The following is a 15967-nucleotide window of genomic DNA, read 5'->3' on the forward strand; positions in this document are numbered from 1 at the left end:
GTGCCTCCCCATATGGCACAGCATGGTTTGGTGAGCAGGTAAGGCACCGGCAGTGCATCCTGCTTCCCACCCATCTCCCTGTTCCCACCATGGCTCTGCACAGCCCTGACCATTCTGTGCTGTCCCATTGCAGCAGGGTCTGTGCAGAACCCCATCTGCAGCTGCAGGGCTTCCCTGGATTTCCCCAGCACTCCACACAGGGGTTTGTGCAGGTGGTTTCCCTAGGTGCTTTGCTGTGCTTCAGAAGTGCCTGTATAAATTGATCCCATTTAACCCACATGCTCTTACTCTCAGGTTAGCAACTTGCCTCACTCCACTTGTCCATGCTGGTACTCCTGCAGCATACAAGTAGCTGAATTTTGGAGCAATTTATTCCAGCTGGATATTATTGCTGTGGTTCTACATCAAAATGAAACAACAATGCTCTTACAAATATTCATGTGCATGACCTTCAGACCCTTCTTTACATTACCATGATAAACACCCTGATGTGTTCTGCAGTACAGCTTCCTCAGTCTTTTGGTTTTGCCCCAGTTACTCCCCCAGCCTGGAATTTTTCCCCAGGAGGGACCTGAAGAGCACGCCACAGCACAGAAAGACCCCATGTGCTTCCTCTGGGGTCCAACAGAGGTCCTTTGCCCTGGACTGGTTTTTGAGAGCTGCTTCCATGGGTGTCTGGTGCAGGGACACAGGTGATGCCCAGCTGGTCCTCGGCTCAGTGCATGCCCCTGGCACAGGCCAGTGGGGAGGGCTACAGCTTCCTTCCCTGCACAGATCCCTGAAACTCCCTGGGCATTTAAGAATGGGGGCCCTTTTGAAGAGCTCTGTTCAACCTGCTCCTATTTTCTCACACCAGTAAGATGGCAGGGATGAGGAAGTGGGTTGTCCCAGTTGCTGCCAAGGCAAGAGCTCAGCACCTCCCACCTGCCTCCAAGTTTATACCGTGTCTCCAAAGTGGTGAGGGAAAATACAGTCTGGCAGCATGCCCATCCAGAAATCTGCAGGGTGGAGGAGGATGAGGATCAGAGTCACTCATTGGGTCAGGTAAGGTGAAGATGGGAGCCTCAACTTCTGGGTCAGCTCCCATCCAGGAAGCTATTTTCACGGACACCTGCCCTTCTCACTACAAAATCACTCCAAGGAATGGTGCCATGTCCCTGCTAAGGTTGCATTCCCTGGAAAGCCACTCCACATTGGCCCTGCTGCCCAAAAATCTCCATTTTCCTCTGCTTTGGAGGGTAAAGGAAAAGAGGGAAGGTGAGCAACAACTGATGTCCTTTCCTAGCAGTGACTGTGACCCCAGTTAGTGGGGAGAGGCAGCAAAACTGATCACTCAGAGGCAGCTGGTGAAGCAATGCCTCTCCCTGGTTGTTTGGCAGATATGTATCACATAACACCTGTGCCAGCACTGCCTTTGAAACCCATCTGTTTGTATGAAAAATAGTGAAAGAAAATAACCAAGTCAACCAAGGTGTTTGAGCACAAAAAGGAAGCTCAAGTCAATTAGCTTCCCTCTGATGCCTGAGGTGGATGGGGATTTGGGGGGGAGGAGTGATAAAACAGCAGATTAGCTGACTTTCATGCATTTGCCAGTCTGGCCGGTTCCACAGGATTTCTGGCTGCTGACATCACAGTGCTCCTTCAGGGACCAGCCAACCTACTGTAGTTTTCAGGAAATGCCAAAGAGGTGGTCATTAGTGGTTTACTAATAGAATATCACCCTACCCCATCATCTCGGGCTTTCAAGCAGGGCCTGGGCACTCCACTCTGCTCTCTGCCCTGAGGGGCTTCTCATGTGCTTTACTACTTTAGGCTATCCTGGCAGAGCAGCCCCGAGTCCTTTCCTATTTATTTGTCCCATTGCACATTTATTTGTTCCTCTTGATCTGGCAGGAGCACAAATCATGTTTGTATCGTGTTGACAAATGTTCCTCCAGGCACCAGCACTGGATGTCCACAATCCCATGGGAAGGCAGTGGTGCAGAGGTAACCAGCTGACTGTAGAGATGTGTAGCAGCAGAGGTGGCTTCAACCATGCCATCTACTGCATGACCAGAGTACCCATCTTCTGCTGCTGGGAACCCTAAAGCAGAGTGTGGTGCACTGTCAAACATCCCAGAGTGGCTGGTCACAGGTCACAGGCTGCTTGGTCTTCCTTCCTAGCAAACAGAATCAGTTAAAGCAAAAAAAAATCAGAGTAGTGGAGGCATCAGAGACTGGCTGTTCCCAGGGAGTAGGGGTCAAAGGTGACTGCAAATGTCCTCTCTGCAAAAGGGAACATGAGATTTGCTGCTGACACTGGGTAACTATTGGGTAATACAGCCATGGGTGAATCTCAACCACTGAATTTGCTTTAAAAAAAAATAAATTCAGAATATGGATGTGCAGGCAGCTCCTGGTAGGTTCCGATCACGAGAGCCCCAGCTGCTCCCTTCCCACCCTTGAGCTACATTTTACATTGCGACCAAAGCCCCTTCTGGTGCCTCTGGGTGCTTCTTGGCGTTTGGGTCAAGGATTGTGCATCCATAGTGGAGAAGCAGGAAGAGCAGGAGAACTCTCACACAACAGCAGGAGGTTGGTGGGAGGCTCCAGTTCAGGGACATTCTCAGATGGAAGGTCCCTGTGCTCTGAGAAGTTCTTGGAGCTGTTAATCCCCCACAGGCAGACATCCCCCAGTTTATTCAAACAGTAGAAGGGATGTGACCGCTAAGCCAGGCCGTAGCACTGGCCCGGGTGACCCTGGAATACGCATGCACTCCTCGGAGCACACCTGCATCCCCCCGAGCAGTCTCGCACGCCCATGAGCACAGCTTCACACCCAGCCCTGGCGTGAATGGGGCGGGGGGCTAAGTTTGGGGGGCCAGGGCACGGGCAGGGGTGGCCAGGAGGGGACGAGGGGTCCTGGATAAGCCCAGGGGGTGCAAAGCGCAGCCCGTGCAGGAGGTGACGGGCTGGGAAGGAACGAAGGACCCGGACAGACGCCGTTTGCGGGAGCCTCCTGCCACCCAGTGTCGGCTCCAGCCAGCGCCGCTCTCCGGGCTCCCCCCGCCCGGGGCTAGCGGGGGCTCAGCGGCCAAACAGCTTTCGAAACATCGCTTTAACAAAAGCAAAACCCAAATCAACACTCCCACCCCTTAAAAAACGGCCAGAAAATCAAACAAGTCCACAAGACACACTCTTCTTCCAAAACCCCTCCAAACCCACGGCCGTAGAAACATCCCGAAGGTGTGCAGGACACGACCAGGGTCCCCGCAGATGACACCAGCTCTGTTCCCCCACGCTGGCCGTGCCATCTGGTCTCAGGGCTGATGACAGCGTCACCCTGTCCGGTCGCACTCAGGTCATTGGTCACCTTTGCACTCAACTGTGACATTTCTCCTTCTCCAAACCTGGTTTGATGGAAGTGTAGAGGACGGGCCGAGCGCTTCCCCTCCGCTCCAGAGTAACTTCTGGATTTCTGGCCACTTTCGGCTGACTTGGCCAAGTCCCCAGCAGCGACCTCACCCGGTACCTTCTCCTTCCCGGGGTCCGGCTTCCCCCTCTGGAGCGGGCACCGAGCGGCGGAGCTCGGCCCGGGGAACGCGCAGAGGAGGCGGCGGCAGCGGCCGGGGCCGGGCCAGGCGGAGCCACAGCCGGGACGGAGAGAGCCGGGAGGGGGCGAGACCGCGGCGGAGCGGGGGGAAAGCGGCTCCCCCGGGAGGGGCTGGGGGGAAACGAATCCCCCGGGAGGGGCTGGGGGGAAGCGGCTCCCCCGGGAGGAGCGGCACAGCGGGACGGGCCCGCAGAGGGCGAGAGAGCGGCAGCGGGAGAGGGGGCAGCGGGAGAGGAGGAAGACGAGCAGAAGAAGTTACAGGTCGGCAGAGTCCCTGCTGCTCCGCCGCAGCGCCGGGACCGCTTGTCCCTTTGTCCTTTTGTCCCTTTGTCCTTTTGTCCCCGAGACGGAAGATGCGTGCTAATGTTTTACAAGCAATTCGATGGGTGAAGGTATGGGTGTTAACATCTTTGAAATGGGTCTCAATGTCTCTGCTGACTTTGGGCAGCAGGTTTCCCGCAGAGTCCAGACAGCTTGGCTCCAGAAACAGATACAGCTCTGCACGAGTTGGAGTTTCTGACAGGTTCAAAGGTGGAATATGTGGCAGGCGGTTCGGGAAGGCTGTACCTTCCTGGTGACCTCAGCCGGCGGGGAAAGGAAGAGGGCAACGTGTGGCCGGGAATTTGGGATAAAAGGAGGCTGCGCCCTCCGAAACCTCGAGAGGGAAAAACCCGCGGGCGTGTGCCTCAGTGGACTCTCTCTCTTCGAATCAAATTGCAGGACTCCTCTGGGTTTTTTTTCGGACTTAAGCCTTTGTCGTTTGTAGATTAATTTTGCTGACATCCCTTTTTCTGTTTGTCCGTTCTTGTCGGCGCCGCCCGGGGGCAGCCCCGGCCGCTGCGCTCCCGGGCTCGGCTCCCGGCGTGCCGAGGCACTAACACGGGCTCCCCAGAGAACCCTGGAAACTCCATCCCTGGAATGGCTCCAGGGCAGGTTGGATGCGGCTTTGAGCAGTCTGTTTTAGTGGAAGGTGTCCCTGCCCACGGGAAGGGGATTGCAACAAGACGATCTTTAAGGTTCCTTCCAACCCAATACATTCTGAGATTCGGTGATTTTGCACGCGGGCCTCTTTTGCTGGAAGGACAATCCATTTGCAAGGACACAGTGAACCCAAAGTCCACATGGTACCAAAGAATTAAACTGTTCACTCTTCGATACCTTCTTACTCATCCTGATTAATCTGCTTCTTCTTAAAACCAAACAGAAATCAACCAGAGATCACAGGGCTGTTCCTCTATTTTGAGCAAATAATGACTCAGGTGTCTCTCACTGACTGAGGACCAGTCTCCCATACTGCTTATAGAAGGAATTTCCTTTACATATCCAATTTAGCATGGAAAAAAAGATCCATATAAGGACCTTCAAGAGGACCAATACATAAAAGCAGATTCTACTTATCAAACACACAACAATAGTATTAAAATGTAGGTTTATGATCCCTTCCTCAGTATTTCCTAATTAAGGCTCCAGACTAATTTTGACAGATAAATATGCAGCACCCAACAAGTACAGATCACATGGAACAGATGCAAGCACCCCTCCATCCAGTAATCCAACAATTGTATCTCATTTTATTCAGATAACTGAGACCTGGACATGGACATTGCAACTAGCTTCTGATTTATGTTTCACCACTCCCCTTTTGTGTTCTGAGTCGAGAGCAGTAGTGTCTTTGAGGCTTTAGTGAGTGTTCTTTAACCCATTCCAAGGTGACTCCCTCACTCCTGTTCCCTTTGCTCTGACATGGAAGATTCCTCACTGATCTTTTTATTTTCCCTGCAGCCCCTGAGGATCTGCAGGCACTGCCCAGCACCACTCGTGGGTTTTCAAGGCTGTGGTGACCACTGGGGATGGGCAGTGGACAGGGGAGGGCTGTGAAGGTTGGGGGCTGTGGAACTGCTGGGGAGGTGATGTGAAAGGGATGCTCTGGTGGTCTTGGCACTGCTGGGAATACTCAGGAGGAGCAGTGGGGAGCCTTTGCTGTGATGGATCTTGGGGGGGACCAATGAGAAAATTGGAAAGCTGAGAGATCTAGTGGTAAATTGAGAATCATTGTACTAAGTAAACTTATAAAGAGGTTATTTTCAGTATAATAAAGAAAAAAATTTCTTAAATATAGAACCACAAAATTTGAGTTCAGTTACTGTTTCTTTCATCTTTGTGTTTGAGCTGAAATTGCAGCTGTAATGTATTGTAGAGTTTCAAAAATGAGGGATAAATCACTATGTACAATTATTCACTGGCCTGGAACTTAGACCAAGGTTTTTTTATTTTTTTTTTTTACAGCATTCATGATTTCTGTGGTCAGTGCAAGGCATCATTATCCCATTTCCACAGTAGCTGTGTATACCCTGGAAATTCTTTCCATATTACCAATTTCTGAACTATAAATCAACATTCTATTTTAATTTACAAGTACTGTGAGATTTTCTGAATGCTTGTGAATATTTTCTAATGTCTTTTATTATGTAGTGAGAAATTCACTATGCTCACTTCAGTGTCATGGCATTTCAAGGTGGGATCACTGCTATTGTTTACAGGAAGTGAATGTTTTTGAGGATTTGTTGTAGTAATTTTGGCTTCTTTTGCAGAGCTGTCAAACCTAGAATGCATTCCTGATGACACAGATTAAGGACATTCTAGAGAGGGGTTTGTTACAGTGCCTGTGATATGCCTGCTTGGAACATAAGTTATATATACACATTAAAAAAGAAAGTTGACATCTAAGGCATGAGATAGAAAGATGCTTTCAGGAAGGGAATCCCATCTTAACTTCAGTCACATGGACAGAGAAGAACCTGCAGTAGATACAGTAACCTTTCATCAAATTAGAATAAAAAAAGGGTTAGGAATGTCTCTATCCATGGGATTGTTGAATCAGGCTGGACTACAAAAATAAATGTTACGTTAGTGCCAGATATTGCTGTAGTCTGTGTTCATTTCGTGCAGCTTTGTCACCCTCTAGTGCTCGTTTCCAAAAAGCTGGTGAGCCTGCTGTTACTATCAGTAAATTTTTAGCTGTATGGACTGGTTCAGGGTTTTTTAAGGAAGAATAATTTTTAGGAAAAAAGCTAATTTCTGGCCAGTCATTTGCCAGCAGTAACACAAGAAATTTTTAGCTGATGTGGGATCTAAACCAGGAACTCCTGATTCCTTGGCTAGTTTTAATCTATGAACCAGTCTTTTATCATGATTTAACTTCTTGAATCGAGTTTCTGAAACTTGATACACTAAGTACTGAAGAAACAATGAGATTTGTTGTGGTACAACTTCTTTTTGTGAAACACCCAAGAAAGATGGGATTTCTTCTTTCTTTAATTGTATGCTTTATGGTAGTTTTGATAACAGTTTTCCTTTGTTTAATTTAATTTAAGATGTTCAGTTCCTTTATTAATTATGAATTTATTAGGATATTAGTTGCAGTGAACTTCAGGCTCTTCCCCAGCAAATAGAAAAATTGCAGTCATTTAAAGAACTAAGCATAAGAAGAAATGATCTCCACATACTGCCAGATGGTAAATTACTAGTCTTCATTTCTTTGATGTAAGAAATGAAGAAAACTGTTAAAAAAGAATGGATTCTTTGTTGTTGCTGTTGTTTCCCATCAGTCAGGTGGTTTCTAGCTGATTGAGTTGGAAAGCAGGTGCTGCACAATTCCCCAAAGAAACTCAGAGAGGGGTCAGGACTGAGACATTTTTTCTGCAACCTGCTGGTGGTGACAAACCTTCAGTTTTACCACCCTTTGCCCACTTGTATCTTTGCTTCCAAAAGTAGCTGGGAGAGGTGAATGACATATATTGCTAGGAAAGTGTTTGCAGGACAGGCCAGTTTTAATGGCAAGTAAGTAAATTAATATCTGAGCAGGTGATGAAAATAAACCCTGCAACTTATACAGCAACATGAGTGGGGCAAAGTGAAGTGACCCCATAGAGATCACTGTGCCAGCAGGAAACCCCAATGGAGCAAATTTCTTGAAAACGTGCAAGGGAAGAGCTCTTCGGATACACCAGATAAAACATTGTAAAAGGAATCATTGTTTCCAAGAGCTAATCCTTTAAGGGTGGGTTTTTGTGGGTTTTTTTTAGTTTGTTTTTTTATAAATATTTCACACCAGATGGATGCTCATAGAGAAGGGAAACCACCAAGGATGAGAAGGCAGTTGATGAACAAAGGCACACTGCAAACACAACATGCTCTTCCACACTCCAGTCAGACCTGGAAACATCTCTGTCTGGGCAGCTGACAAGTGAAACCCAACCCAGGAGCAATTCTGTGCTTAATCCCCAGCCTGTGGTTAATCCCCAGCCCAGACAGAGTAGCACATAAGTAAATGAGGTGAGCTGGTAGGGTGGGAGCCCTACAAAACTAATTGCAAAACCCTGTGTGTTACCAAGTTCATTCCAGCAGGTTGTTTTGCCAGCAAAGAGTTTCAGACAAACTCGTTTTTCTGCTCAAATAAAACAACAGCTTGTATTTGTTCTGCTCATTAAATATAAAATTAGAAATTCATGGAAGAAAGTCTTAGAAAAAGACTGTGTTGGGGGGGCCTCTGGAGGTCATTCTGTCCCTGCTCTGTTCAGAGCAGAGAAAGATGTGAAAGGGGCTTCCTTTTGAGCTCAGAGAACACATGGACCCCAATAAGACAGGGACCAAGGCTGTGCCCAGCACTTTGTCACAGCTCCTGTGGTGCAGCACCTGCTCCTGCAGGCTCTCACTCCCTCTGCATATTGCTTGTCTGTAATTCTTGCATGTACAAAAATAAATGCTATTTCACCCTTCAAATGTTTTCCCCAAAGTGACAGAGGAAATCTTCAATAAAAATACAAAGGTCACATTTTCCTGTGCCTTCTAAAATAGAATGACATCTGTAATATCTGAATTATTGACTATGAGCATGATGTTGTTTTCTTTCCAGGTGCTTTCCCAGCCTACCCAGGGCTATTTTTCTCATGCTGCAGAAGCTCATGGCTGTTGCTGGTCCCAGATGGCACACACCAAGAGGGGAACCCCAGGAGCTGCACAGGGAATTGCTGAAAACCAAAAAAAGCCCAGTTACAAGATTTTACCTTCTCCTAGGGTCATGGGTGCTGGCAGCTCTGAATCTCTTGGGGCCTGGAGATGATTGTCACTGTCCCTCCTGCTGTCTGCTGCTGTGGCACTGAGAGAGCAGTGAGAGCTCAGAACTTGCCACTGGTTCCACACTCCTGGGACACAAACAGGAGCAAATGAAAGTGGCTGAACTGTCCTCTCTCCTTACTGCTGCGTCCTGAAAGGCCAGATCATTTACTTTGGCTCTGTCCAGGGGGGATTACTGACTCTTCAGCAATTCCCTCTCTGCTCTCACATGTTTTCAGTGCTGCTTGTGATTGCTTCAATGGGAGTTCAACCCTGTCCTGTATGCTCTTCATTCCCTATATTCTTATTCCCAACTGTTTAGCTTTTGCAAAACTTCTGCAGTTCTGCAGCAGAACTCTGCATTTGGGTTTCCCTTCCCTTCCCCTTCCCCTTCCCCTTCCCCTTCCCCTTCCCCTTCCCCTTCCCCTTCCCCTTCCTTCATATTTTCCTGTTGTATTTAGTTCTCCCTCACTGAATCTATTAAAACCTGGTCCCTTCCATGGATTTTGTATCTGCAGCTGGGATGTTTCCCCCTGTTTTCCTGCTGTAGTCTCAGCATTTGGCTCAGTTTACTCTGCTGTCAGAAATCTGTGCATGCCTTGATCCCTGGGCATGAAAGTGCCAGTTCCAGGAAGGAAAAACTCTCGATATTACAGCTTTGTTCAGGTTTCTTTTTGCCCATTGACTCTCTCCTGTGTGTACATTGCCTGTCCAAGCCCTACAGCATGAAGCTCAGCAGAGAACCCCTCAGCAGTGTCTGTCCTGTATTAAATGTATTAAACACAAGGTGCTGCAGGCTCCAGCCTGTTTATTTCTGTGGGACAGCCACCACCACTTCCTACCCCCTGAGGTGTGCTCCCGTGTTCAACCCCTTGGTTTAAATGGAATTATGCCTCCCAGCAAGTGATTATTACTCTCTTAATACCCAGCCACACTCAATACCTGAGTCATGGCTGTCTTTATTTTCAGGAATAACCACACTCCATGCACATGTGTAATCAGTTTAGGGCTCTCTTATTTATGCCTCCAGGACAAAGCCACTCAATGTGCCATCATGCTCACCACTATGGTGAGGTTTTTAAAAGCTTACAGAGCACACATGACCTGCTAATTGAAAGGATTTTCATCAGTGAAGAAAATAATCACCTCTCACAAAGGCCCATCTACCTGCTGAATTTCCACCTTCTGTACCAAGTTAGTCTGATATTATCAACACTTGGAACAAAGCCCAAGAGGAAGAATTACTTTAATGGTGAACATATACATCCCTTCCTATCTCTCAAGCCTTAAACATAACTCAAAAAGTTGTTTTCAAAAGAAAATATTCAAACTTTTATTTTTAATGTGTGACTGAGCAGAGACAAGACTTAAATTATTTGATCTGGAAAAAGGGAAAGCCATGAATGAAAAAGAAAAAGCATTTTACACTGAAGAACATGAGCAATCTGCCACATGGCTGTCACAGTACTTGGAATCAGTGTCTCTGGTATGGGGTATCCAGTTGTTACTGAAAAGTGTGCCTCTGAGCCACAGCCCCCTGACAAGTCACCAACAGTCTCTTTTTTGACTTCACTGAACCTTGGAAAATGCTGAGGGTGAAGGACAAATAGAGGTGAATTTCAACATGCCTTCTCTAAACGGTAATAGTAAGGTGAGATGACATGGAATTTGTTTTTAAGGACATAGTTTAAAATCTTTTAGGAACACATTTTGTAAATGTATTTTTTTGTAAAACCCCACAGGAGCTGATTTGGTAAAAGTCTGCCAAATCTGAAGCTCATGAAAGCAACTGGAAAAATGCTATTCCATATGTATGTGTGCCTGTACTCACCTGTGCATACAAACTTGTGCACATAAGAGATGGTGTCTGTAAAATTTTTGTGTAGATGGTTCTTTGAGGTGATCAAAGATCATAAAATTCAGCATATTTCTGTATGATATTTGGGAACAGCTGTACCTTCCTTATTCCTCCACCTCTTGAGCTGATGCCTGGCGATTCAAAGGGCTCACTCCACCAAATGTGGCAGCTGCTCCTCTCTTACAACCAGGAACAGGATTCCTGAAATGTCTCCAATTTTATTGCTGTTGTCCAAACCCTCATTAGAACAGTATGCCCTAAAAAAATAAACTCCTATTTTAGTGTTCTTCAAAACTTGATTTATGATTAGAGTGTTGCAAATTGATTGCAAGTCAATTTATTATAAGAATATTTATATAGTGATACAAGAATCACATTAATTTATTCCAGAAAAGGAAATTATTTTTTCCTAATATTTAGTTATTTATTTTTCCAATTTCTTGCTAACATTTTTATTCTGTGTAAGATTGACAAACACATAATTTGGTTTGAAATAATATAGAAGAGAAAAGCCTTCCTCCAATCTGATTCTTTATAAAGCCAGGAACACTCACATTAAGAAACATGTCAGTCTTGGCTCTCATTGTCGTGAATTAACTGGGAAATGGGAAAAACCTTTTGGTACAGACACACAAGTGACTCCAACATCCATAAGCCAACCCCACAGTAACCTGGAACAATTCTGAGTGCCCACATTCTAGCACTTGGCAAGCAGAGACTTATCACCCTGAATCTAAAAACCTTCTGCTATTGTTTGGAATATTGTTTTTCTCTGTTATTTTTCTTTTGAGTGTTTAAGATATTGTTCGTTTTCTCTGTTCATTTTTCTTTTCTTTTTCTATTTTTAAAAAGACAGACAGGGTGAGATGTCGACCTGAGAATCAGGCTTTTCAATATTGTTTTCATAATTTCTAGCCATTTTCCCAGGAAAGTAACTATAAACATAGGTGTTTATACATTCCATTAAAGATATGCCTTTTGATGGAGGTCTCTCATGGCCAGTGTGGTTGGGAAGGTGGTGACCTGACTATCCAATCCCTGGTCATGGTCAAAAACCTATAAATACTGAAAGAACAAATAAACTTTCCTTCTTCTTTCACCACACCTCGAGCTGCATCCATGTGAATCATTTCGTGTCTGACAGTGACAGAGACTGAACCATAATTTTTATTTTTATATTTATTATTTTATGTGTTTTTTGGGGTTTTTGGGGATGGGATTTTTTTGGGTTTTTTTTTGGTTTTTTTTTGTTTATTTTTAGTTTGACATAGCCTTACTTACTGCCTATACTGAAGAGGCACCAGAGCACACCTGCAAGGAGCAGCTCCCAAGCATCACATTGGGGTGCTTCACTCCTTAAACTGGAGTGCTGCCTGGGAAAAGGCACAAAACCACAATGCAGTTCACAGGCTCTGCGTGGCCAGCAGTTATTTCATTTGCAAATGATGTCCCTTCACTGCAGAAGTTCAGTTGTGCAAATGTTCCTCTCTTGACAAACACTGAATTTGGCAAACTGTTTCTTTTTGGCCAGATATGGTCTCACTGTGTTTAATGGCCCTTTGTTTTTAATTCCTGTTTCTGTCCCCCTAAGTTGCTTTTTCCCTGTCTTGCCCCCATTCAGCCACCACCCTGGGCCTGTCCCTCTCTTGCCTGTTTGCCAGCCCAGTCTCTGGTGGGTCACCAAGCCTTGCAGCACGGCTCTCCTGCACCCTGGGGAGGGCATCTCTGCAGCAAGAGCCTGAGCTCAGCTCCCTGCTCTGGCTCTTCCATCAGGGCTGGTGCAAAAGGCAGCTCTGGCTAGAAAGTGCTGTCCCTGTCAGTCTGTCCCTGCTGGAGAGGCTCTGCCCAGCTGTGCCCTCAGGCAGGGCTCAGCCAACACAAATCGCTAATGACACAGCATCAGCCTCCACGGAACCCCGTGTCACCCACCAGCTGGGTGACAGCCACCAAGGCTGCTTTCTGACTCTCTGTGCCTCCAAAATGCAGTATTATCAGTGAATATTCTTTTCCTTAAGCCCCTGGCAATTCACAGACACGTGCTGTGTTCTCTCTCACCCACCTCTGTTCTAGAAGAGCCTCTGTGTGTCTCCCTGTCCCCTGCCTGGAAGCTGATCCAGCCCCCTGGTCACCTCTGCAGCTCTGCTAATTCTGCCTGAGACAGCAGACACGATATTTGAGACAGATTTATAGGGAGGCTCTGCTTTGTTTTCTGTTCCTCTCCTAACAATTCCTAACATTCCAGTTGCTTTTTAACCCAGAATAGCCACTTGGAGTAGGAAATGGAAAGGCACTGTTCTCTTGGTTTCATGGAACAAGTTTCCAGGGAACATTTTTTGCAGAAGCCAATGTTGCAGCCCACGTATTGGTGGGAGAGAGGACTCCTAGGAAGGCTGGCTGCAAGAGGATGTGCCCAAGGGTCTGCTTCCCCAGCTAAGACGACGTTTAGTGTTTTCTTAGCTTTTCATGGGATGTCTGGTTTGCTGCTAAAAGCCACCTTTAATGAGCTTCACAGATGGGAGAGAAGGCCAGTGCTCCCTCCAAATCTCTGTTTGTCGATTCTGGATGATTTCAGTGTCATATGACCAGTGGACAAAGTACCTCAGGTTAATCCCCAGAATTCTGGGGCACTCATTGCCAGACTAGCACAGGGCAGGGTCCCAAAACAGTGCCCTTGGAGGAGCAACACAGCAGGAGGGGCTTCAAGAATAACAGGTGTGGTTTGGAGCAGACCCATCAGTCCACTCCATCCTGGAACCAAAGCAGTAACCAAGGAATCCCTCCCAGGGGCTGGCATTCTGTCCCACATCGAGGGGGTTCCTGGTGCTGGTGTTTGTCAGGTTGGCTGCACAGCAGAGTCAGGCAGGGCAGGAGCTCATGGCCCAGACTGGAAGGTGAAGGGAGATGTGTCAGAGGAGCCTGCAGTCAGCAGCAGGAGTTGTTGGTTTTTAGGGGTCCTTGGAGGCATTCAGACAGCCACAAACCACAGGCATGTATTAAACAGAAACCTGAGACCCAAACAGCATCTCAGGCACTGCAGTCCCTTCCCTCTGGAGCTGGGACAGGCTGAGCTACAAGGAGAGCGTTTTCCAGGTAGCAACCTGGTAGAAAAGTGCCACAAGAGGCCGAGAAGATATTGCTCTATATTGGGAATGGTGAAGCACAACACATACTCTCTTCTGGCTTGCACAAGGGAGCAAGTTTTGTTATTCCAGATCTTCTTTTATAGACAGGTCTGAGAAGGTCTGAGAGGTAAAACTCTTATTGGTCATTAAACCAACACATCACCATCATCGGTCAATTGGAACACCGACCTTAGACTGTTTCTGGCAAGTAAATGACAAGGATCCAAATAACACCTGCAAAGGTTGTTCTCCTTCTCCAAGGACTGTTTGGATTCCTATGATTTCTCAGGCCACACTTTCTCAGGCCAGTGTGAGAAAGTTATGTGACTTGGTTTCACACAGGCACTGTGCTCCCTGCCTGCTTTCTCGCATTCAGCATCCATAAGAGGAGACCAGAAAACCCCCAGACTGAAATGTCAGAGGTGACCTAAACTGGGCCCCAGACAGCAAAGCAGCCTGGAGAGGGGAAACAGGCTGTGGCAGGTGCCTTGTCAAGATTCTCATTTCCAGGCATCTCATACAATTTCTGAACAAACCAGAGGCCTACCTCAGCACAGTGCTGGCTGAGAAGGGGATTGAGGAAAGGGCTGCAAGCCCAAAGGATTTGCCACCATTTCCCATAGGACCAGACCAACAAACAGCACTCTCAGACACCACCAGGCAATCCCAGTCCCTCCAATTCAGGTGTTGCCATGGGCAGGATACCCCATTTTCAAGGCCAGCCCTGCTCCAAAATTGCATAATCTTTGCAAGGAACCAGTGTCCTGCACTAGATTCAGAAGCTTTGTACCCTGGAAAAGCGATACCCTCTTCCAGAGCTCAGCCAGTGGGCCTTGAACTTCCATGTGCAAGACAGTTCTTTTTTTTTCCCATTGCAAGGTTTGTTTGCTGATCTGCTATTCCCACTGCTCCTCTGGACCAACTCTGGACACTTTTATAGGCAACATAACATAAGGTGCTAAAATGTGGAGGCAAGAGGAACAGAAAAACCAGATTTGGAGAATCTTCAAGACCTGAAGTTTAGCATTTAGTATTAAGCCATTAATATTAAGTTCTAAAGCAGTTCTTTCCTACTGGTGTCAGGTCTACTGCCAGCTCTTATGATTACACTGGAAATCCCAAGATGTTCCATGGTGCAGTTAAAACCCCAGCTCCTGGAGGCAGGTCAGGAGGTGAAAAATCTCAACTTTCCTGTATGAAAAAGTCAATTTGCAATGCTGTGGCTGTGCCATAAAGACCATGACCTAAGAGTAACTTAAAAGCTTGAGTCAGATGCCAAAAAACCAAGAATCCCGGTGCCACTGCCAGCATTTGGAGACTTTTGTCCCTACATCTCCTGTTTCAGCAGCACTTTGTTTCACTGCAGAAATATCCTCAGCTTGCTGCAGAGGCACATAGAGCAAGATGAGATTTGCCCTTTCCACAGGTCATAACTGGAGGAGACACCAGGCTGAAACTATTAACCCTTTGCTTGCTGGGCTGCAGGAGGAAGGTGCCAGGGTATGGGCTCCCCACCTTTTGCCATCAGATGATCAAATGGCACTGTCACTCTCCACTACCCAGCCCTGGAGGCTGAGGATGTCCCTTGCCCACGGATTGAGGAGGTGTAGGATTGAAGATGGAATGTGGTGACCAGCAGAAATCTCAAGGGGAACCCACAACAGATTCCAAAGCAAAGCCAGGTGCTGAGGAGAGAGGGAGGGAAAGAGAGAGGGAGAGAGAGAGGCTGCTTTATGTTGTCTGTGAGTTATTTGCAGTTGGTAATGTCTACTTCAGCTGCTCCAGGCAGAGAACTTCTGTCATTCTTGCCAGGAGTCTTCCTAAACCTCCTGGAGCCTACTGTGTTACTGACACAGGAACTGCCTTTTTATCCTTCTATTGACTTTCCTTGGAGAAACAAGGGCCTGCTCTGAAGACCTTTTTTTAGCTTCAGTTTTCCAGCCCAAAGGAGTTTGTGGCCATCTCTGCCTGTCCCTGAGGCAGCCTGATCCTCTGCTGAAATGGTTTCCCCTCCCCACTGCCCTGTGTCCTCCAGGAGAGTCTGCTGCCAGAAGTCCCTTCTCAGCCTGCATTTTGCTGACCATTTGCAGAGTCCTCTTTCATGACAGTTCTCCAAGCCCTATTAAAATCCCTTTTTCAAACCCACAAATGGAAAATTCCCATTCCTGCCATCCCATTCTTGAACACATTGTAGCTGAATAAGTTGCCTTACCCACGAGGCATGAGATGGGCTATTGATGTAGATGGACAGCCCTAATTTGAATTTTTCAGACCTTCATG

The 15967-nt window shown here is 47.0% G+C and overlaps 1 long non-coding RNA gene across 1 annotated transcript; it reads right to left on the reverse strand.

Annotated features, from left to right (window-relative positions):
- Positions 1–353: 353 nt before the first annotated feature.
- Positions 354–3639, reverse strand: LOC117244372. Its single transcript, XR_004497317.1, has 2 exons — positions 3390–3639; positions 354–2159 (listed from the first exon to the last, which is right to left on the reverse strand). It is a non-coding gene; the product is annotated as an uncharacterized LOC117244372 (long non-coding RNA).
- Between the last annotated feature and the right edge of the window lie 12328 nt (positions 3640–15967).

Source organism: Parus major, chromosome 4A, assembly GCF_001522545.3.
Source record: "Parus major isolate Abel chromosome 4A, Parus_major1.1, whole genome shotgun sequence".
In the NCBI taxonomy this organism is placed as follows: domain Eukaryota; kingdom Metazoa; phylum Chordata; class Aves; order Passeriformes; family Paridae; genus Parus; species Parus major.